Source organism: Anas acuta, chromosome 1 (assembly GCF_963932015.1).
Source record: "Anas acuta chromosome 1, bAnaAcu1.1, whole genome shotgun sequence".
In the NCBI taxonomy this organism is placed as follows: Eukaryota; Metazoa; Chordata; class Aves; order Anseriformes; family Anatidae; genus Anas; species Anas acuta.
This window is the reverse complement of record NC_088979.1, coordinates 173,623,240-173,648,307: the sequence shown is the minus strand read 5'-3', so window position 1 is coordinate 173,648,307 and position 25,068 is coordinate 173,623,240. Positions and strand designations below refer to the sequence as shown.

The following is a 25,068-nucleotide window of genomic DNA, read 5'->3' as shown; positions in this document are numbered from 1 at the left end:
AAAAAATGCCCATTGTACTCAAAACAACAAGATTTTCACAATGGCTTGTGCTTTGTGCCTTGTCCCGTCTTGTATTTGTAGGTGCCAAATTATAGATGTAGAAAGGGTATTCCTTTTGAGACCGTCACTTTGAACAATTGAACTGTTTTTCTCTCCAGAGTTTCAGATCTTTTTCTTTCATTTCATAGTCTCTAAATATTGCAGCGATATTCAGTTCTTCATCCTCAGCCATTAGCCCTTTAAAACATACTGTAAGATAGGAAGCAAGCAGAAACAAACAAACAAACAACAACAACAATAAAACAAACAACAAGAACAACAAAACCAACAAACAGCAAACCAACTCAAAGTTCCTGTTTTTCCTCCAACTTCCATATATTCATTAAAAATAAAAATAAAAATAAAAATAAAGCATTGTGGTAAAGTTCTGCTTAAACCCATGTAGTTGGCTTAGCTAGTGATCTAAATCTGAGATACATTAAATCCTGAGAACATAAAAGTTCTGTTATATATGGATATATGGCTTTTTTTTTTTTTCCTTGATGATATAAGGTAAAATCCAGCTCACATCAATTTATGTCCCATTTAGCAGAGCTAAATATTTTCAATATCACCTTTCCTGGAGACCTCTGTCACATGGTTTCTACCAGAGCCAAAAGCCCTTTCCAAGGACTGCTTGCTGTCTGTGCCACACTCCTGTAGGCAGGAGCTCATCTAACTCGAATATGGATGTCTAAAACTAGATTTCTAAATCATAATTAATGACTCTGCTCCTCTTATAGTCAGTGGAGAGAAAAAGGCATCGCTGCAGACAAATGCATTTGACTTCAGTGCATATTTTGGAGTGAGATTAGTGACAGGATTTTTCTTGTGGCTATTTGTGTCCAGTGAGGGCTGCTGATTACACATGTTCCTCTACTGCTGCCTAATAGGCCGGTGTAGACCCTCTGCCTCCCCTTCCTTCTCTGCCTCCCCTTCAAAACTAAATCAGTACCTCAGTTATGATCCATGAAGTCTTCTGTATAAGATGGAAACATGCTGGGGTGAATCTGATGCAGCATAATTATAATAACACTCTCTAAACTTAAGCAGACTTTTAAGAAACTTTTGAAATAATTTGTTTGTTCTTGTTTTGTGGTGCAGTTGTTAAATACAACCACTGCAAGGAAAACCATGGTATTATAATGCAAATTACAGATATGCAGCTATCCAGGGAACAGAAAAAGCTTAAATTTACATTATTGTTCTTTACCACTATATTTAAAATATGGCATTAGCATCTTGGTTTTGTTTTGTTTTGTCATTTTGTGCCATTATCTTAAAGATGTTTAAATGTGTTTGTGAAATATCCTGGGCGGATATGAACAGGCAGAGTTCCACTGGCTTCAGTATTGCATTGGCAGGCCAGCATTTGTCCATTTGTATTTACCTGACTTAGCAACAAACCCTGTACATTTTTAGAAAGAAAACAGAGCTGTACTGTAAGGATAGGTCAAAATGAAATGTTAACAGTCTGTTGCAAAGGCAAATGGGACCACTTTGCTTTTAACCACATTCCTCATTACAAAACATATCTCTGCAGACTTTGTGCTAGTAATTAAAAACGTCTGTTTTAGCATTTGATGTGTATTAGGCAAAGTTTCAAGTCATGCAGTCTGCAGCAGAAATGAATGTCCCCCACGATTAAAAACTCTTTGGATTCTGAGGGAGGAAAAGTGGAGAACATTTAATTAGACATGCTTTCATATTGTCTTGTAAATAAAATAAATAATAAAAAAAACCTCATGCAGGAAGATATTGCTTTACATTTTGATATGATTGATGTTATTCATATACATTTGTGTTAGACAGCTATGTAGAAACTACTAAGCACTGAGTGCCAGGAACAGGCCATGGGCACAGATTTGTCATAACAGTGCATGGATGTGTTTCTGAGACAAATGTGTTAATAATTTACAACTCTCAACTGGTTGGAGTTTGGCTCCTGAGGTCTTTCCCGAGGAAGGAATCCCATCTCTGGGAGATGTTTGTGTTATCTCATGTTGCCTCTTCTCCCCCTACTTATATGTTTTGATTTTTTTTTCTATTCTTTTCTCTTTGATTTCCAAGTGGATCTGCTTCACACCAACAACCACTGACATTTCCATTTTTCAAAGCCTATTTTAGAAACATGGCTGGACCTGCCTCATCTAGGACCAAGGACAATGACGAGCTTTTAGCAAAGGGTAACTCTACTCAAGCTGGAAGCAAGGCAGGGTTTCCCAAGCTATGGCCATTAAATCACAGAAGGACAGAAGGAAAAGGATGCAATGCAGAAGATTGTAACTAGTGATCCTGAGAAACGGTATGATTTAAATTATCATTGTCTGAAGCAAAGCATGGTGAGGATAGAGGTCCAGATGATCAGGGAGAAATCTCAGAGCTGACAAAGTTCTATAGATCGAAGTAAAGAAAAAGAGAATTAACAATGAACTATTCATTTGGTGTGAATTTCTAATATCTTCCTCAAGACAATTTCTGTGCACTCTGTAGTATTTCCTATGTAAATTATGTTATTTTAAGCAGTTTTTTTTTTTTTTTTTCAGCAAACCATACTTTATCTAAGTTTACTTGTATAAAATGAACACAACTGCAAAATCATTTAAAAGAAACACTGCCTACATGTATATTCAGCAATGCAGTTAGGATTTGTCAGCTTATATATGAATCACAGAATCATATGGGTTGGAAGGGACGTTAAACACCACCTAGTCCCAGCTCCCCTGCCATGGGCAAGGACACCACCCATTAGACCAGGTTGCCCAGAACCCCATCCATCCTGACCTTGAACAACTCCAGGGATGGAGCATCCACAGCTATCCATCTTTCTAATAAACCCACTTTAATTACCAAAAGGCTGCCATGGGATAATATGCATCTTTGAACTTTTATCTTGATTTGTGGGCTGGTTACCACCAGACTCCCTTCACATTAGAATTTCAAAGTTAGTTGAAACTACATTCCTCATGTTACCTTGTTTCCAGAATAATGACACCTTTTTGTTTAAGCCACAGACAATTATAAAACTCTGCTCAAATAGGAAGTGCATTTCTGCCTAACTGCACACTTTAAGCATGTTAATATTCTTTGCAGGTTTGATCACATTTGGAGATAAATAAAAAGTTCCAACTCAGGATATTCTATGATTCTATGATTCTAAGTTTAAACTGTATTTCACACGTCCTCTGGAAAAAGTCAAAGCAAGTTCAGTTTATATAAAAAAGTCTAAATTTAGGGGCATACATTAACATACTTCGATTCAGCTGAAATGGAAATGATAACTGCCTAATTACGGTAGGCCTGGCTCATACCAGGGTCTGTTTTAATACTCAGTATTAGTGCATACTCAAGTTTTACATATCTCTGTACAATATAGATCTCATCAGATTAGCCATTACTGCACTGGGTTATTTTTTCCAGGGCATATTCCTTTCAGTCCTTACAGCCCAACTTGCACTTCCTGTAAGAGATCAGCAGTAGTGAAGGGACACAATTTAATTTGGAGATATCCATAAGCAGAAACACAGTGTCTGGGAAGTTCTTCTGAGAGTTCTGGTCTCTCTGAGAGGTCCTTTCCCCTTCAGAAGCTGTTTGAGTCAATTAACAATTCAAAAACAATTTTCAAGCCTTCTGGGGCATTTGCAGCTGCGGCTGAAACATGCTGCTTGGGTACTAAATGTAGCTCCAGCAGCTGGCTTGGGGCCAGCTGCAAACAGTGACATTGCAGCTTTCTGCTTGTTTCCTCAGGTGTGAAGCTGTACATGTGGACTCAGAGAGGCAGTGCAGGGAAACAATTCAGTCTGAAGCCCTTCCTTCCCCAGTCCCCTTCATTAAAAGTCAAAGATCACATCTAAACGTTTTTCCTTCCTTCCTTCCTTCCTTCCTTCCTTCCTTCCTTCCTTCCTTCCTTCCTTCCTTCCTTCCTTCCTTCCTTCCTTCCTTCCTTCCTTCCTTCCTTCCTTCCTTCCTTCCTTCCTTCCTTCCTTCCTTCCTTCCTTCCTTCCTTCCTTCCTTCCTTCCTCCCTCCCTCCCTCCCTCCCTCCCTCCCTCCCTCCCTCCCTCCCTCCCTCCCTCCCTTCCTCCCTTCTTGCCTTCCTTTCTTTTTATTTTTTATTTCTTAATGGAAAGGATTGAACTTTGGACTGAGAATACAGAACGTCCTCTCTGAGAGTGAGGCATGATCCTGAGACAGAGGCCAACCTTTTTTTGCTTTGGATAAGCCACATTCTGGGGGGAATTCTTACCCAGCCCACAAACTATTGACAGACAAAACTTCTCCTGCCCCTTCACTTCTTCACCTCTTGTTCCCTGCTTGAGGTCCAAAGGACTATTAATCCTTCCAACATTTTTTGAACTGGACTCAAGTTTAGCATCCGCCTGTGCAGCTCAGTGAGGTGCAGACAATCCCATGGATGTTGTCTGTGGCTGCAAGCCAGCCTCAAATCCTTTAGCAGTTGCAGCGATCCCCAGTGAAGTTGTTGCTTCATTGATGATTGCGCCCCATTGCCATGGTGAAGCAATGTTGGAATTTCCCCTGTTAGAACTATATCCACTAAAACATCTTCATTTGCCTCCTGAAGTAACGAGAGGAATATAAAAAATAGCATAATAAAAGAGTTTTGTAGTAGATAATGAGTATTTTAATAGAAACTGGAGGGAGAATGAAAGTGCCTAATTATAGTATGCGCAGGAAATGCATATTTTGAAGTGCTGTAGAAAGATGTGTGGGCAGGGAGCTATTTCAGCTGAGCCTTTGCATTGTGATGTTTCCCCAGCCAGAGGTCTCATGTTAGCTACTGAGCAGACGAAACCAAACACAGGAAATAATCAATCCAGGCAGAAAAAGGACAAGAAATTCAGGAGATTTTGAAAGCAGCAAATAATATCCCGGCTATATGTAATCCCAGACTACAGTTTGGTCTCTGAACTGATTTTACACACCTGGGACAAACATGGTTTGAACACAAACAAGTGTAGCTTAGGTTGCTTGCTTTTCATAGGTGAAGCTGGAGAAAGAAGGAAGTGACAGACTGAACATTTGGGGCTGATTTTTGTCTGTATGTGTCTCATCTTCATAGTCCCCAGTTATTTCAAAGAAAACTAGCACTCCTGTTTCAAAGAGAAGTCAACAAGCAAGCCAAGGCGCTTCAGGAGCCATCCAGAAATATTTCATAGTTGCAAAGAGATGATGGGAAGGGATAGGGGCAATAACTGATCAAACTGAATTATGTGCACAAGTCTGGATTCCTGGAAAAATCGAGTGTCCAGGCACAGACAGCACTTGCTGAGGAGATCTGTATGGATGTCACTGCCCTCAGCAGCATTTCAGGGACCAGACTTCTACCATGGAAGTACTTTCGGCTGCTCTTTGGTGAGAACTCTATGAGGCCAATGCCACCCACCTAGAGCAGAGAGTTCAGTAAGGGAGGCAAAATATATGTATGGACATTAAAAAGTCTGAAAGTGGTTCCCCACCCAGAATCTTGCTGAGCATGTCTCAGGGAAAGTAACTGGATTTGTCATGCTGGCAGGTGACAAAGTAAACCTCTCTGACACAGAAGCATCACATCAGATAGACAACTGACCCCTCTCTCATTTTAATATTCACATGGGGAAAAGATGAAATGCTGATGCTGTGAAAATGTTTCTTTCTTTACAGTTATAAAATTTCACAATGTAACTAAATTCCCAAGGAGGTCATGATACAGAAATAAAATCTCCTTAAATTGAAATAGACAAGAACTAAGGCAAGACAGCCATTGAAACTGAATCTTGCTTCTTAAGTATTTGGCATTTAAGAAAAAAATTTGGAGCTGACTTTGATTTATGCTTTACTATTTTATGTATGTATGACTTCTTTATTTACGTATTCTTTTTTTTTTTTTTTTTTTTTTTTGGTAGAAAAACCAGCATCAAAGTCATGCCTAGAGGACATGTATAAAATTTTAAACCAAGGCAGACAAGAATAAACAATATCCATGTGTATCTGTGTCAGTCAGTTGCAGGATGCTCAGGAGATATTGTTGTCTGCAAATATTCTCTCAGCAGCAGAGTGGGATTTATCCCAAAAGTGACTGAAGAATATTGCCCTTTATAGAGCATTTAGCAAACACTAAATGCTCCAGTCCTTTCTGACGTGGGGTTAGTCTTTCTTGGGAACCTTAGCCCTTACCTCTGAGGCGTTTCCCTGAAAATGCTCCTTAGGGAGAAGGAACAACAGCTACTTTGAGTCCATTTCTGGCTGGAGCCCGTGTGTTGATCCATTCTGGCACTGGCGGAGGCAGCGCAGCCTTTGGAAGCACTCACTGCACTGGGGCCCTGCAGCTGGCAAGGAGGAGCCCAAGCCCTGGCCTTGCTCCAGGCTGGATTATTTAAAGTCAGTGCTGCTCCTTTTCTCCAGGTAGTGCTTCCACATGAGACAGGAGGGAGTGAGACAATTCCACGCCTGTGTCTTGGATCAAAATGTGGCCTTAATATAGATCTGCTCAAAACGGTTCCTTACCAAAATGCCAAGAGTGCAATAGTCCAATAAGATTATTTGTGCAGATAGAAGTCTCTGTAGACCACATGGATCGGACCCGTAGAATTTATTTTGGATGACTGCATGAAAAATCTACTGACAAAAAGTCTTTTGTATCTGTACATAATGACTTTCAACCTACATTTACTTTGCTTTTTAGTCTTGAAACATTTAACTGTCTTTAAGGGTAATTATTCTTCTATATGTAATAAATAATCTGCAACTCATTGACCAAGAAATAAGAGAACCGTTCTGTAGGGAAATTCTTAAAGACCCCTGCAGTTACAAAGAAGATGTTGTGCTACCCTAAAAGAGGGGAGGTGCACAAATGACCAGGTACAGCGAGAAAATTTGCCATGTGAAAGCATGCTCAGTCACTCTTCAAATACAGCTCAAAGAACTACTGTTTGACATTGTCAGGCTTAGTTCTGCATGTCACTAGGTCAGTCTTATGGCACTGCAAATGCACTGAATTAACAGCACTATGGTGATGGTACTTTAGCATGACACCAAGGTAAAGGAGTGGAGAACCACAGGGACTTAAGAGAAATTCTACCAGATTAGGCTGAAAGCCATCCTTGACAGTGTTCCCTCTGTGACAGTTTTCAGCAAGAGGTGCTTAGAGAAAAGACAGACAAACCCAGCAAGTCTGTAGTGATATTTCCACCTAGTACATCACCATTTTCTAACAATTGACTAGCTGGCATTTCCAAACAAGAAGTGGCAGTTTTATATAAACAGCCCTTGGTAGGGCTGCATCCACTTCAGCTAAGAAGTGGATGTATTTTATCACTTTTTTTTTTTTTTTTTTTTCTTTTTGACCTATATAAGCTTTAAGCATTGAAAATGAACTCTCATATTGTCCACTTTGAAGTTTCATCATTGTCAGTGGAGAATGACCATTTCTGTCCTGGAGGAAAAACAAATAAACAAACAAACAAACAAAAAAACATAGATAGGAAAGTGACAATATATCGCAAAACTTGTCATTGTATCTGATACAGCAAATGAAATTATTTGCTAAAATAGCTTTCTTGAACTGGAGGTGCCTCCTGTCTTTTCTCACAGAAAAAGAATGTGTAAAAAGTGGAAGGCCTGAACACATCACCAGGGACGGTGCCAAACTAGGCACACAAGGCCCAAGAAATTACCATATACTCCAGAGTCCTCCACTCTCACTCTCACCATCCACATGGATGTGTTTCAGAGGCGGGTGGCTATCTCAGAGGACAATCGGAAATATTCATAGAATCATAGAATATCCTGAGTTGGAAGGGACCCTTAAGGATCATCAAGTCCAACTCTTGACACCGCACAGGTCTACCCAAGTTCAGACCATGTGACTAAGTGCACAGTCCAATCTCTTCTTAAATTCAGACAGGCTCGGTGCAGTGACCACTTCCCTGGGGAGCCTGTTCCAGTGTGCAACCACTCTCTCTGTGAAGAACCCCTTCCTGATGTCCAGCCTAAACTTCCCCTGCCTCAGCTTAACTCCATTCCCGCGGGTCCTGTCGCTGGTGTTAATGGAGAAAAGGTCTCCTGCCTCTCGACACCCCCTTACGAGGAAGTTGTAGACTGCGATGAGGTCTCCCCTTAATATTCAGCTGTTCAGCTTCAAATGCTGTCCCATGTGACCAGTTCCTCTGAAGCAGAAGTAGTGGTTGGATCCCTAGCCTAGAGATTATTCTCATGAACTGTGTTTCAGCTCTTTGTAGAATATCACAAGTTTCACACACACAGAATCTGTCTACTTTATGACTCCCAGTTGAAAGGCTCCTCTGGAGGGTATCATTTCTTCCCAGACAGCTTCCTGTTGATTACTTGATATTAAATAATAACTGAATAAGGGTGGACAGGATCCTTAGAAAAGACTGCACTTATTGTAAGTGCATTACTGTGATGGCAAGTGCAAAAAGAGGAACCAGAGAAAGAGTGTGAGGAGAGAAGACAATAAGAATGCAATGCAGATTTCCAGAGCAGATAGTAATAAATCATTCAGTTTAATCAGATGTCTACAAGAAGAAACACCTAGCTGACTTGGATATGAGTGTCTACAGAGCTGCTTCGTACAATGACTAATAGCAATGCATATCAAGTACTACCTCTGTTATACAAGTGCATGCTTGCTTTCTCTGGAAAGGTGACTAAAACCACCAAACATTTTTTCCCTGTTACCTAAGCTGGACAAGGGAACAGGTTTTTGGAGTTGGAAGAGTGATGCATCTTTGCGTGCTTTTTTCCTCCGCACCATGTAAATGGAAGACAAACATCACCAGATCAAGCAAGCCAACTGCATAGTAGATGTGATATCAAGAGAACAAATCTTGCATCCCACGCAAAGGAGAACAGAATCAGCTCTGAATTAGCATTAAGTCTAGTGCTAGGATAACTTAGGTTCATCAGTCACTGGACTCTGCTGAGAATAAGAACAGAGTTCATTGATTGAAGGGACATATGTCCCACATTCACCTGCAAGCCCGAGAAAGAAGTAACACCTGGCTGCAGATAAAGCAAGCTGCTGTGAAATGTCATAATGCAGAGAGAGAAGATTGTAGTGCTCTTCTCTGAGCTTGCCTGGAATATGCAGCTAAAAAGACTTCGGGGTTTAATGTCTCACTTTGCACCACTATTGAAATAATGTTAGTAAGGGTAAATTATCAAAAGAACAAACCTGGAGAAAATTACTGCAAGAAAACCTTGCTGATGTGGGAAGGAGAAGCAAAGAGTCTGTGCAGATCTCTTCTGAAAGAACACACTAAGCAAAAGAAAATTCACACTTCCCTGGCCAAAAGAGGTTGGTGGAATAATCTGAAAGAAGTGTACCTAAGTCTCCTGAAAGTTGTCACATGAAGTCACAGGCAGAGGACCCTGAGAGCTCTGTCAGATCATGCCTGAGAGAGGAGGAAAAGAATGTGAGCAACCGAGACTGGGATAGAGTTATTATACATGTTGTAACTAATACCATAGTGGCTTCTTCTAGGAAAAAAAAAAATCTTTTTCCCACAATTGTGAGAAACTAGAGGACAAAATATGTACAACCAGCTGTATATTTACATAATGATGCCTCTTGCATAAAGCTATTGCTGGGTATAAATTAAAAAGCTTGAAAATATGATAATCCTATAGTTTGAATGATCAATGTGGTTGGACTGTTTAACTGCTTTGGCAAATATAATTTAACCTATCAAGTTTTTTAGTTCCCTTTTTTCTTCCTAAAAGTCCAGATTCAGATTCTAAATTCCACGGTTTTGTACTGGCTGGGTTTCAGCCTTCAAAGCTGCTTGGTTGGTAGGAAGGAGAGCCTACGTGGGATGGTAGGCCATATGAATCTGGAGATCAGACTATTTTTAGTCCAAAAACTCAGTGAACATTCTGGAAGTTTCATCCTGATATAGCGTTAAAATATGAAAGTGATGCTTCTGGCCCTGCCCACCTTCACTTGATGGAATGTTTAGAAACTGAACTAATGAAAAAACGTTGGAATAAATTTTATTGACACAATAGAACACAATATTATTAGTACAGTTCAGTTATGCTAGTTAAGCCATTTGAAACCCCCGACAGATTCACCAAAGTCAGCTGCTGCACAGCATATTGGCTGCCTAAATTACAGCCCTTGACACAACAAGTACTTGTGGGAGGTATGGGAAGGATTTTTGGTATATTTAGTAACCTGTGGACTCAGGATACCCTTGTGTTTGAAGAGAGGACGTGAGCACACAGACTGTTTTTTTCCAAGCCTGGTGCTGGCTGGGGCACCACCAGGGCCTGGTGGAGGGGGGTTCCAGGCCCAAGCCCTCAGCGCTGAGCCCAGAGTTCCTGCCCAGCAAAAAGAGCGGCAGCATCCCTGGAAAGGCAGATAGCTCAGAGAAATGTCCACCTGCAAGTCAGAAGGAGGTCATAGGGTCCATGGTGCTTGTTTTCAGTGTGGATAGTACAAAACAGAGTGTTTGGACATAAATTTACTTTAACCTTGTTTTGGAGAGTCACCAGAGTCAGGATCCTAGCTTTCCAGCATAGCCAGGTAGAAGATGAGGGACTTCATGAGACAAGTCAGCTCCTCTAAGATCCCTGTTTCCTGCACTGAACCAAGGCCTTGGTTTCTACAATGAGACTCCAGAATGGGCCTTAGTACATTCGCAGAGCTGGGACTTCATAACCATAGAGTACATCAGGGTCTTGTTTTATTTTTTTTTCAAAGTGTTTCATTGAAACATAATTAAATAGCATAAAAGGTAGGTATATGGCAGATATATCTCAGTAGCTACGTATGAGAACAGAATTTGTTCACAGTGTTTTTGGTAGAAAGCTCTGGATAGCAAGAAAAAGTATATATATTTTTATCTCTGTGCACTTAAGGAATGTACTGATTTTTCAATATGTATTTTTAAGTATGCACTGTATGAGGTTTTACCTGGTCTAAGTAAACACAGTCCCTCTGAATTCTTGGCTTATTATCTTCAACTGCGTTTGGGATAATTTGTTATTTGAGTTGCAGCCACAGAAATATTTTCGGACAGAGACTAAGCACCAGTTGTTTTCTTCTGTCGACATGCAGTTCTGCATGAGCACTGGGGAGCATTTTATTTCTGGTCACCTTCTGAAGGAGATACGTTGCTGTTAAACTCCACATCCTCTCCCAGCCCCGTCAGGAAGAGACCGCATTGTTTTCCCCTGCATTAACAAGCCCTGCCTCCCACTGCTAACACTGATTTCTCTGGAAGAGAAGAGAGGGCACTCCCTGTGATAACCCAGTGTTAGGCCCTCTGTTCAACAGCTGTGCTAAATGAACCTGTACTTGATTATGTATTAAAACCCATCAATCTTGCACAGGGTTTCCAAACCCTCCACAACCTCCGCAGCAGGCATAATGGCAATCACCGCGTTTAAAGGTCATGGTTAGGAGCTTAATTTAAAGCTCTTATAATAATGCAATTTAATTCTGGAAAATGCCATAGTATTGCTCTCTGAGGACTCCTGTCAGACAGAAGACACTTAGTGCTTGCGCGCAGGTTTGATTTGTTTATTCCTTTGAATAACGTTTATGTCATTATCTTTTTAACTTACTAATGTTTCCACTTATTAGGTGGTAGGAAGGCTTTCATAGCCACAGTAAATTTCAAATGAAAAACATCCGTTACATTTCAAATTTCTACAATATTTTTTTTTAAAAAGTGAATAATGTGTGTGCTGTGTAGCAAAAAAAAAAAAAAAAAGTTAAATCAGTTTAAGTATTGCAAGGTTTTGTGTCCTGCTTTAAAAAAAAACTTTCACATCTAATGAAGCCATAATAAATAGATTTGCAACATGTGTTTTCTTTTGATAGCAGCAGCTAAATAAAGCTGAAGAGGTAGCTTAGTGGTGCAAGCACCATGTTTGAGACACCTAGACTCTCTGGAACCAGGGGCTTAAATCTCAGCAGGCTTGACTCAACCCTTCAGCTCCTTTAGGCAGACATTTAGTTTCATGTGCCTACCATGCAGTGAAGTGAGACTTTGTGAACCAAGGCCCTGGCTCCTATGCACAAAACTTGCATCACTTGTTCTGTTCCTAGTGGCATTGGTCTTAATTGCTTTTCTCCTCATGGGTATGAAGCTTTCTTGGTGCTGGCAGCTGCCGGGCTTTGCTCTACAGGAGTCCACAGTCTGGCAGGGAGGTACACAGCCAGCTTTAGTCATTCCAAGATACTTTCAGGACTAGAAATTCTGGACAAGAGAAAAACATACCGATACTATACCCAAACTTACCCTTCATAAGACCAGCTTATTACCTGGGGCACAGCACTGTGTGACCTTGATGTTACAGTGAGTTGCTCCCAAAGTCAGGAGGGGAAGAAAGGTGCTGCAGAGATGTCTCAGGTGCTTCCACACAGCTCTCCCCATGCTTCTTGCCTGTTCAGGGAAGGTGTGTGGGATGCTACTGGATATGTCCAGCTCATATTATCATTTATTTTAAACCTGAAGTTTTGGCTGTGAGTGATGGAAAGCTCACTGTTCAATATGCAGCCACAAAACTCATACAATATTCAGGGAAAACCAGAAGAGCTTGGTACATACCAACAGCACATATCATTTTATCATGTGGAGGGCCTGAGTTTTTCTGCAAAGAATTTACCTTTCTTACCACTCTAATACATGACATAGAAAAGGGAAAGAAAACCGTCTATAAATACATTCACAGCTAATTACTCACAGTGAGAAACAGAGGGTATAAAAATGTTGAATTTCTAAAAGGATTGTTCTAGCTCTGAAGTGACATGCCATAAAATCTATTTTCAATACATTAAGATACTCCGGAGCAAGAGCCAGGTGGTTTTTCATGGGCCTTAAGAAACCTGCCCATTGTAACAGGGCAGTCTGGCCAGTTATAGCACAGCATGGGGGAGAGCAAAATAAACAGCTCTGATGCAGACTTGCCAGGCCACCATCACAACTCCAGCAGACAGAGTTATCTGAAACCTGATCATTGTGTAAAATTCAGAGTAACCGAATTGCTCTGGAGTGCCTGATTCAGCGCCCAACCATGGCTCTTTGCCATCAAATGGGCATTAGTGTTGTCCTGTTGGCTTAACACCAGCTAACTGCAAAGAGGCAGATCTCATCTCATGCTCATCAAAAAGTAAACACAGTGGTGTTTTAGCAAGATGCTAAAGATATCCTTATTTTCTGTGATGAAATATATGTGGACAAAATAACTGTCTCCTTTTTTAATATATATGATATTTAAAGCCTGACCCAAAGTCCAGAAAAATCTGCACATCTTCCCATTGACTCTGTGGACTTTGGATCACACCCCCAAAGCATAGAGAAGTGCATGAATAATAACAGAGAGCCAAATACATCAAAAAATATCTTTTAAGTATGTATGTGTTCCTATTTAAATCCCTGAACTCAAATTACAGGGTTTTTAAAGAGCAGTTTTCTTACAAGCCAGGAACAAAGTATTTATATTAGCTATGCTGAAATGAAAAGGGAAACTAACAGAAGAGAGCTACACTATTCAACTGCTATTTAAAATCAAAATTACTGTTATTTTAAACCTAATATCTGCCATAATCTGACTTAAGTAAAAGTAAAAATACTACATCTTTCAGCATTAAAAATACATCTTTAAATCAAATATGTAAAAATCATAACACAAAAAAATAAGAAGGAAATAGAAATCTCTAGCCATACTCAGCTGAGAAGGTATGGTACAGAGAATAGGAAATCATCTGGTTCTCACTGATTATAGCTCTTTGTATCAAAATACTCGAGGCTGAAATTAGTATGATCCACAAGAGCAGGTGTTTTGAATTTTAATCTAAGATATAATTAGAGTCTGGAAAAAAAAAACCCTATATGATGCAGTAATTGAAAGGGCTAATCATGGGATGTTTTATTTTTAAAAATATTTAAAAATAGAACTGCAAGCCATAAAAAAATCATATTCCACAAATCTTTATTTTGACTACATATAAAGCTGCAATCCATTACTACTTTGATTTGAAAAATTTAAACAATTCACTTGTATCTTTAAAACTGGTATGTAATTATCAAGCTCTTTATCTTGCATTTCATGTTGTTTATATAAACATTGTTAAAATCTCTAATGCTTGCACAATCACTCTGTGGGAATAATTGTCAAGGCCAAATATTGGTTTAAATGCCACCTGGATTCAAAGATTATATTTAGATTGAACTAAAAGTTTTCCTTTAACTGTTGCCCATTGTTTACAAATGATATGTCTTGGGACTTCAAGTGTCCAATCTCCTATTGTAGTGTTTGGAGTGAGAGGATGTCAAATTCAGCAGCACTTCTTGTTTGTGATGGACAGTATACAGTCCTACGGCTTTTCCAGCCACTGTTTTGTAGTCAGGGTTGATAATCACAGGAACTGATGCTGTTAAAAATTTGTATGATGGCTCCCATCTTCTTAGCTATTACCTCTGATTTTGAGCTAAAATGGCAATGCAATCAAGCAAGACAGGAATGAATCAATTAGATAGTGATCACAGTGAAAGGAATGAGTCCTTAACTTTCTAGTGCACAAACTAAGACAGCCTCAAGCAATTGGAACTGAATTGATCACTCCAGTCCTCAATGGCTGCAGACTGCTGCACCACAGTTACAAATTAAGTCAGCTGAAATACAGCATCTGAAAGGACTAGCTGCTAAAAAATGATGGCTGATTTAACTGTGATGCACTGCTCCATCCTTACACTAGAAGCCAGGGAAATTAATGTGGATCACACCTCTCAGTGGGTTCCAGCACTGCTGTGGACTATGTGCCATAATACCATATCGATGCACTTCATTCTACTGAAGAGGTGTAAATAAGAGTGAAGATCACTGTCTACTAATAATGAGCAAAATCCATATCAGATAATATATTTTTATTATTAAAATATTATTATAGCAAACCAACATAGCTCAGAAAGCCTGTCTTTTCTGTAGTCATGCCCGTTAAAGGCAGATATTAGCAATGAAGTTTGTAATCCATTAAAGAGTTATCTTCCAGACAGTCTGAATACCAGAGAAATGTGCATTTTATTACTGCAATGAAATGTTTCACTTTACCTGCAGTTCAGGTGACAACTTGCCTTCAGGTCTTTGGTGCTGAGATAATGCCAGTGATCCTCAGATCTGCTGCCAGTATGTCTCGTGGTGGAGCAGGGTCGGAGGGCCCATGGGCCTGGTAATTACTGCAATGTCAATCCCACTGCGGGGTCGCTGCCAGCAGCCTTACAATGGGACCAGACAGCTCAATCTCTGCGAGAATTTCCCTCCACTGAAGCACGCTGGAAGTGTTTCTTCCCTGTTCAAAGAGAAAACCTTTCATTCTGAAGGTGTTTTGAACTCTTTCGAAAGTGCAGATGTTGTTTATATGCTCTGGTACAAGGGAAAATATTCCTTTTTTTCATGCTTTCTAAACTTATTATTGAGGGAAAAAAAAAATGGGCAAGGTTCAAGTTTGCTAAGTGCCAAATTCTTCAAACTTTGTAATTTAAATCATCATCCCACATATATATTGGAAAGCCAGATGCTTTGTATCCTTTTTATCTCCAGTTCTATCTGTCAGGCACAAAGATTTCTGCATGTCGGCAAAGCAAGTGTTGCTTCTCAGCATGGCATTGCAGAGAGAGAGACAGAGATGTTTTTATTAGGCTCCCATTCCCTTGTTCTCACTGCATTTTTGTTTTTCAGCTTCAAGCAAAACTCGTAATAGGAATTCTTTCTACATTTAGTCTCAAAGGCTTGTTTCTGGTATCACAGCTAGGAGTTACCCATGAGAAACGTGTTAAATGAAATCTCGGTTACTTCAATAGACTTCTTAATCTGATTAATTGCTGAGTGAAGTAGATTTCACCGAGATGCATGTGTGCGTATGTCCTCCATAATATTGTTTTCTGCTCTCATAGTATCTTGTCAATACTAGTCACTGGCTGTGACTCAGACTCAAGGCATCTGCTGTAATTGTAGGCTTCCAGACCTCCATGTTCATAACCGTAACGTGTAACTTTGACCATACACTTGCAATACCAAAAAAGGGCTATCTCAACTTTGATGTAAAATTATATGTGGTAGGAAAGAGTAACCTGCCAAATCCATAGTTTCCAAAGGTAACTGGTGATAATTGCAAAATAAAAAGTTAAAGTTTGCTAAAGATTTTAATTACCCAAATACATATTACCTTCCCACAAGAAGCCATGCTTCAAGGGGAAAACACAGAACGGACACTGCTTAATGAATGAGTTTTCAGTCTGTCTTTTAAACCTCATGGTTCCATGAAGATATCTGTCCCTTCACATTATCTAAACTTTGGTCTGGTTACTATTTTACTAATTTTGTCACTCTTTTCTAATGCTTATACAAATAATACCTGAGTGATTCATAAGCCATCCTTAACCCCTATCTGTGAGCTGTATTGGTATTATTTGCCCCATTTTACAAATAGTGCTTAAACATAATATTTTTAAAATTTACAAATAATTTTGGGTGCTGAGGAGAAAATATACGATTTTTTGAAGGATATATCTGTTTAGGGCAGAGCTCTTACTGACTGCAGTGGCAGTTGCAGTCAGTAAGTTGCAGAGAATAATTCTGGTTAGAAGGCACCATCTGATCCACCCCCCTGCTCAAAGCAGGGCCAATTTTACAAATTATATCCAACTTTGAGATCAGAGAAGGTCTTTCAGGGTCATATCTGGCCAAATCTGGAATATCTCCAAGGATGGACATTTCAAAACCATACTTCTGCAAATGAGGATCTGGAAATCCAAACAAAGAGTTACTGCCACACAGGGCACATAGATAATACTGTAAAGACAATTCTGTATGTTTTTCTCCATGCTGAACATTTTGGTGGTCTTGTTCTGCTGGTAGGTGATGTGTGGTAAGTCCCCTTTTGGCTGGTTTCTTATGCTTAGCACCCCAACACCACAGCAGCTCAGTTTCTCAGAAGCAGAAGACTGCAAATATCTGCACTTATTCTAGTGCCCTGATGGAAATGAGTCTCTGCCAACACTTAAAGGCTGTTAGCAAATCCCTGGTGTCTTTGAGCACTTGTAGGCTGTACAGCCTTGTGCTTATCCCTGTAATGGAGAATATAAACTGTCTGCAGTCTGCGAAGAAGAACCGAGCTGTTGTTATCTAACAGTGGGCTGCAGCCTTGAGCTTGTGAGCCCTCCTTACTGCAGGAGCAATGCCTGCCACATCTGAGGGATGCTTCTGGAGAATGTTGTAAGAGCTACCATGGCCTTGAAATAAATGACCTCATACACATTATTTCCCTAAATTTCTTAGCGTTTTCATGGGCTATGGCTGTCAGTGGGGAAGAGAAAGCTGGGGAAGAAGTGGGTGAGCAGCACAGACTGTGATAAGCTAATTGACAAGTGTCAATGTGTTTTCAAAGCACACAATTGCAGAGTATGAATGAACAGGCAGAATTTTATATAATTTCCTATAGTCGACACATGGAAAAGAAACTGTGCCAGCTGTAGCTGCATGGAGTGGAGCTTCAAGGCTGGTTTGCAAAAAGGAGGGTGCAGGATCACTTAATGTGTTGGCCTGTACTGCAGCAGCCTTGAATGCCAGGACATTTCCAGGGCTTCATGCGGACAGGTGCCAGCCAGGGCAAAACCATACAGGCAGCCATCACACAGATCACCACTTCTGTGCTACTGTGAGGTGGTATTTCTCCTCCTAAACTTGTTGAGAGCTTGGAGCACACAAGAAATGGAAGATATATTTGCCATCTTAAGGATAGTCTAAGGAAAGAATAACAAAGAATAAAAAAGTCAAGTTCCATCAACTTAGAAGAGTCAAGAGTGATGTGCATAAAATTGCTGTTGAGAAAAAAAAAAAAAAAAAAAAAGCTTTGGTTTTTAACAAAACATTAAAAAAACAAAAAACAAAAAACAAAAAACAAGCCTTGAGCTTTCTGTTGCAGAAAAGCAGACCTAATACGGAAGGGTGTGCTACAGGCAGCAGTCCAAGAGCACGCAAGAGATTTGTAAAAGTAATGCTTCAGGAAGCTTGGTCCAAAAGCGTGTTCCAGCAATGATTGTGCTGAAATTAATCACAAAGGAAAGCTACAGGAGCCAGCTAGCACTTTAACTCTAGCATAAACTGGCATTGCTTTTTTGGAATGAGTAGAGCTGTGCTGATTTATACCAGCTGATGATCTGGTCCACAAACGTTTTCTTATTCCAAATTTAATTATTTCCCAGAGTATAAGTGTGTCTATGTCTATCTCTGCTCATTTAATATTTCCAGATGCTAGTCTGGAAGTATGCTTACTGCAAGCATTAAATTGGTCAGTTTGAATGGAGTATGGGTTTCCTGACATCCTCACTGGGTAATTTTATTTCATCTTACGAATATGTTGATTGATTATGAGAATCCTTTTTTTTTTTTTTTTTCTTTATCAATATTTAAATTCTCTGTGAACATAAACAAAAATGGCCTATTCTCACAATCCACAAGGGTAAGGCATGTTAATGATAGTTACACGTGTATATTGAATATATTTGTACATGAGGGTGATTCCTTATATTTGCAGTCCTAAGGAAAAAGCATAGTTTCCTGTTTATGAGCTACCAAAACCTTTGATTTCAAACAATTTAAAGTGGCATTTCTCAAGTCTTGTCTTTATTCGTACACCCCCTGAGTCTCTTTCACAGCACCTGTACAAACAGCAGCAAAGAGAAAACATGTGAGTGTGAAAAGGGCCTTCAGCTTCTCCCACCTACTTAATGAAACTTCCTTGCTTTTTTTTTTTTTTTTTTTTTTTTTTTTTTTCAGGCAAATGAAAGACAATAAATTACATGGGATGCTTTTTCAATGGCAGCAGGAGTGATAGGAGTGTCCTCATTTGATGCTCTAGGGGATAAGGCTTATAAATGGTGCCATAAAAAGTCTTTCTGGGATGTGAAAGCTTGCAGAGAATGAGGCAGTTCAGCAAGCTCTGTAGTTTAAACCAGTGTGCTGTGCTTGTCATGTGTCTGATCCGGTTTGTCATGACAAAGAGTCTGCTTAAATTTGTGTAGATCAACTGGTTTCAGCAGAGTATCACAGACTTAACACCAACTCAGAAAGAAATCTGCATTACAGAATAGAAATCTCTGCATTACTAATAGAGTTAGAAATTTTACCAAGAAATGTGTTACTACTGGAGTTTTTTAACATTCAATATAGCTGACAGCCCTTTTCACTAAATAATCTTTAAATCAGATACAGATCACTCAATTAGACGCAGTTTGGATGACTCTTTTGGACACCAGAGAAGAACTGGTTGTACCAGAAACCTTGTATTAAGAGACCTTGACTTGATTAATTTTAAATTAAATGCAAATATAAATACAGGTAGTTCTACTTTAAAATGAACCTACTGTTTTCTGTTTCTAAAAATGTAGTTTGCTGAACTGGGAAGCTCATAGATTTGAATGTAAAACAGAGGTGGAATTTCTGGATGATGATGGTATAACATTTCATTCAGGCTTACACTGAAATCAAAGGGAGGGATCTAGACCTAACTGGGTGATTACCCAGATCAAAAATAACTTATTAGGAACAAACAGACATCCTAAAAAGAATGGAAAAAGACTAATGTTCAGCTTACACAACCAAGTCTTAGAGGTCAGGAAGTGTATGGGTAAAATGAGAATTGCCAAATGACAAACTAGGTTGGATTTTTCAAACGCAGCTAAATCAAATAGAGATTATTTTAGCCAGACAAACAAAAAGATGATGATTTATAGCCACTATGCAGTGAACATGGTGCTGAAGTTAAGGATAATACAGATATGGCCCCAAGATGAATACTTTGGCTCAGTTTTCAACAGGGATGATGATGTCAAACAAGGCTGTGTTGCTAATGGGAATATGAGAATGGAAATGGAATTAACCACATCTAAGGTGGACACAAAACTCTAAAGAGATTAATGTGACTGAGTCAGCTTGCAGTGGAGCCACATCCTAGAGGAACTATGAAAGAACTGGTTTAAGAAACTGCAAGTCTGCTAACAAAGATTTTGAACGTGTCTATCAGAGGTGATAGCTCTTCCCTGAGAAAGCGAGCACTGGATCTAACTTAAGTAAAAAGGAGAAAATGTCTCAGTGACTACAAGACTGACTTCAGGAAGATGCGAACTTTCAAAATGCATATTGGAGGAAAAACAGGTACGGATACGAAGATGAAAATGAAATAAAACGCCACTCACTGTAATAAAGGTAGATCATGTCAGAATAACCTGGCAACCCCTTTTATTAGCAAGAGAATGAGATGCAACCCAGTTACCAGGAAAGCTTTTATCACAGGGCTGCATAGGAAATTGCTCGTTAAGCTGGAGAAAATTTGGATTAGTGGAAGAATTGTGAGGTGGAAAAAAATGAAAGATCACGTTGAAAGGAGAAATACCAAACTGAAAGGAAGTTACTAGTGGAGTTCTTCCAAGATGTGTCTAGGGACTAATCCAATTTAACATTTTTAACAACTTTGGCAGAAATAGTAGAACTGTGCTCATGAAATTTTCTGATAATGCAATATGTAGTGTGAATGTGGAGGAGGACAGTATACAGGAAGAACTGGATAAGCCTTAGGACTAGAATAATAGAAATGGGATGAATTTGAGTAATCCAAAAGGTGGGGTCAGGCACTTCAGGACTCATAATTTTCCCCAAGCAGGAATCTTTGAAAAAAGACCTGGGAATGGACTCTTGGATCACCAGATGACACTATGTGATGTGCCTGTGGAGAATAAAAACCTCTTCAAATGTATCTGCTGGGGATCTCCACCAAAGGTAAGTATGACTGCCATTTTGTGACATAGAGTACTTCAATTTGAAATGAGATTTCTAACCGTAAGAGCAATACATCTGCAGCAGCCATTCATCAGCTTAAATATCCTGCTACAACAGAACCTCATCAATTAATGGAAGGGAATCATCCAAAGATTAGCATGAGCTTGAATTCTACTTTTGATGAAAAACTAAGCCCATATTGCTAAGAAATATCAGTAGCTGTTAATCACTTGACTAGCCCAATCCCCAAATACTTATTTGTCTCTTCTGTGGCAAATGATCCCCATTAATAATATATCCCATATCATCACCTGTTACAAGTCTTGTTAGCTAGTGACTGTTTTGATTTTCAGGCAGCTTCAGCAGCACATCTGTCTGCAGTTACTAAATTCTATTATTAAATCATGTTTTTTTTCTTTTTATAGGTAATTTTCACCATGGATCCCCCTGCACATACTGCATAGGTTCTATGGAAACTTAATTCTTATTGTTTTCAGATAGCATTATCAAAATATGAGACATATTTTCGGTAGGTGGGCTTTCCAACTGCTTGCCACTGTTTTTGCTCTGACCCAATGCAGACCAATGAAGGCCAGCAGGGTATGTCTGTATCCTGTCCTCTACCCCAGGCCATTGAGTCTTTTCTGTCAGAATTTTGATTTCTGCTAGTGATTTCTCTGCAGTTCATAATCAAGATAAAAGAGCCTTCATTTGATAAGTATTCTCTATCTAGCTGTGATGAAGTGCTCAGATGAAGGTTTTTGCTGTGCTGCACTTAGTGTATATAGGACAGCTCTGTGAACCTATTAACCTATTATTTAGACACTGGACGGGCACATTTCCAGTAGATGACTGGATGTTCACATTTTTTATTTGCTAAAGATTTCTTTGACCTTAGTGAAAACCAAAAGAGAGGAAATAGCATTCAAGGAGGCAGAACTTAAAATGAAAAACACATGAAACAGGAACTCCCCAAGGAACGGAGGAATGGAGCACTGGCCGAACTTGGGGGTGTTTTCTGTTTGGCAGCCTTGCCAGGACATATGCAAAAAAAGTAATATTTGAACTTTCTATTCTCCATGTACAAATGTAGGGAAAAAAAAAAAAAAAAAGCCAACTAAAGCATTTAACGATGGATATAGCATCCCCGAGATGCAAACCTTTATTTCTTTTAATATAAAAATAAAAAAAAAATGTGGACTATATGGTGAATTCACTACTGGAAACTGGGTCCACGTGTCTTTCATTTTAAAACAGCAAATTAAATTGCAACTGATTTCTATGGTCACCTTGTTTTTTATGAGAGTGAGAGGCTGCTTAGTGAAAGGCATGTATTTATGACTAATTTAAAGTATAGAAGATTTGTTACAGTGGCCTACACCTGTCACAGCCATTGATTTATACATATACTGAATTGCCATGTTAGCCTATGGGTAGCTTAAAATTACAGGCCTGGTACACATATACTACACAATTACAATACCAAATAATATCATCAGAAAAAAATAGAATTTTCTACATACCACTGTCCAAAGAACTTTGCAGCATGGGAGCTTTCAGCTCAAGCTTGCACTGAGCTTTTGTACAGGCATGTACATGAGATCATGACACCCACTTTCTCTGGAATACAAAGCTTATTTAATAAGAGAAAAAGAATATTGCTGAGTATGATAACGAATATGGTTCTGATTTGCTGCTAACATAGACTCATCCTTTTGAGGCTCAAACTAATTTCGGGTAGGAAAGAAAGCTTGTGGAAAAGTCTTTTTAAAATCTCTTGTGGAGCCCAAGTCACCACGTTACAGCAATGTATTGGTGACAAGGGACTGTGGATCGGCTGCCTGCCATTGAGTTTTCCCCACAAAGAACTGTCTGCAGAAGGCAGTTTGGGATCTCGATCTTGACCATAAATACTATCTGCTTATGGTCTTGAAACAAAAATCTTTCTGTGAGTAATTTTAAAAGGAGGATCTTGCTCCAGCTGAAGTAGTTAAGTTTTGTCTCCAGTGATTCTAGCAAGCTCCAAAAGTGTTCAGCCTTTGGTATTTTCTGTGACTGTATTACACAGTGGGGGAGGTGGAACTGTGGATCTCATACTGATGATAAGATATGGGTCAGAGCCAGGACTGGGGAGCAAATGTGGTGCGATGCCTGACACATCTGCTGACATCTACTCTAACGTTCGGCCCTACAGGAGGGCTGTAGCACCATTAATGCTCATGATAAATATTTTTCTGAAGCAACACAAACTAGCTCCACTTCAATTCTTTGAGGTAGATGACAGAACACAGAAGATCCATTCTTATCTCCAGCTCCAGCCTTCCTGCTCCGTCCAGACTGCAGATCCCACAGAGACCCTGGGGAAAATTGCCTGATTCAGGAGACTGCAGGTTGCCTGCCTGAAGCCCCATCACCACCAAGCAAAGACAGAGAGTCATTGCTAACATCATTTCCCTGAACTGACATTTTAGGAAGGGTTTAATTTTAAAATTGGTCATCCTGGAGAAGAAGGGTGTAAAATAAAGCATTTCTGTTAAGTGGTAATAAATAAATGGAATGGACACTTTTTCCCCTAAAAATTGTAACTTCCTGTTGCAAAGGTTGCTTTTTTTTTTTTTTTTTTTTTTTTTTTAATGGGAAACGATATCCAATAAACTATCTTTTTGCCAAGCTTTATGGGATTAAACAGAATTATGGAACATTCCAGGTTGACTTGGGGTGTGAATCTGGCTTACGTAAGATGGCCTGTCCTTTCTGCTTTTCCCATTGCCCTCTTTGCTTTCACCCCTGCTTCATGGACACACAAGGCTCTGGAGGCTGGGTTTTCCTCTCCCTTTTCTGCAGTAGCAAACTCTTTTTTTTTTTTTTTTTTTTTTTCATATTATTCCATCATCTTCCTACACACAGGGTCACAGGGGAGGAATGCTCAAGGTCTGTGGTAGTTTATTTAGTTCACTCTTAATGGGAAAAATATCTGGGAAACATTTTTTCTGGGTTCAGACAATTACCTGTACATCATTTGCAGTTTTCTTGTTGATGTGACATGTGTATAACATTTAGGTTTTTTAGACAGTTACATCATGTTACTTGATATATACATAACATCTGTAATGTAATTCATAAAACAAGCTGTGGCATCTCACATACCTCTATATTTACCGGATCTCAAAATACAAAGACTTCCCTTTAAAGCCTTGTGTAATTTTGTCTGCACAAGACTCAAAACCAAAAAAAAAAACAAAACAAAATAAAACAAACCCCACATGATTGTAAATATTACTATAAAGCTTATATGTGAGTAAATGTAAAGAAACACCCCCAACGTCTGTATCCACAGTGTAATCTCAGAAGTAGGAAAAGCAGTGTTTTTTACTGTAACTAAAAGTTTCAAATTAAGGAATATTGGATATCTTGTTTGGCCGAGTGAGGCTGGAAGCCAGCTAGAACTTTCATTTGGATTTTTTCTTTTGTGTCTCTTTAAAATGTTCTTATTATTGAATATCGTATGTCTTGCTGTGTTTCTAAATTCATGCACATTTCCTGCTAAGAACATATGGAAAAGAGTAGATGGTTCAGAGTGAAATCTGGATGACATAATAAACCGTGAGAGAGAAACTTGAAGGATTAATACAGATCCAAAGACTGAAACTGTGTCTACTGTTAAGAGCACACCACCATTTTTTATAGTACAGACTTTTATTAGGCAGAAATAGGAAAATGCAAAAATAAGACTGTTACAGAATGTTAAGATTTTGTATATGGGTATTCTGGAAGTAATGGTAATTTAGAAATGGTAATTCTTTAAGTATTTATTTATTTTAATGAATTTTAAGGGCGTGCAGAACCTGTGTAAATTTCCAGTGTAATCTTGGTCCATTGCCTTTTCTTTTTTTAGAGTTTACTTTATTCTGAGCAAAGGAACAATTAACAGTTCTCCTCTCCAGGGCAGGTGAATAATGCACAGATGCACTGCTGACAGCAGTCTCCATCAGCTTAGTGAACACTGCAGCCATGAGCATGGGATACCGATAGAGCTCTACTTACCATGGGTTAATTAGTGAGGTGATGTTGCTTCTCATGACATTCATGCCTAGCAATATGTTCCTGGCCAGATCCTCAACCTGCAGAAAATTTTGCATGTACACATCAGATTTCTGTAGAGACAAATGCTAAAGGAAGGGGACAGAGCTCATTGCACTATATCCATGTGCCTTTAGGGCTCTGTA

At 39.3% G+C, this 25,068-nt stretch overlaps 1 long non-coding RNA gene across 1 annotated transcript; it reads left to right on the top strand.

Moving 5' to 3' along the window:
- Positions 1 to 20,015: 20,015 nt before the first annotated feature.
- On the top strand, positions 20,016 to 24,162 carry LOC137849620 (uncharacterized). Its single transcript, XR_011091995.1, has 3 exons — positions 20,016 to 20,221; positions 20,727 to 20,842; positions 21,268 to 24,162. It is a non-coding gene; the product is annotated as an uncharacterized lncRNA (long non-coding RNA).
- The last annotated feature ends 906 nt before the right edge of the window (positions 24,163 to 25,068 follow it).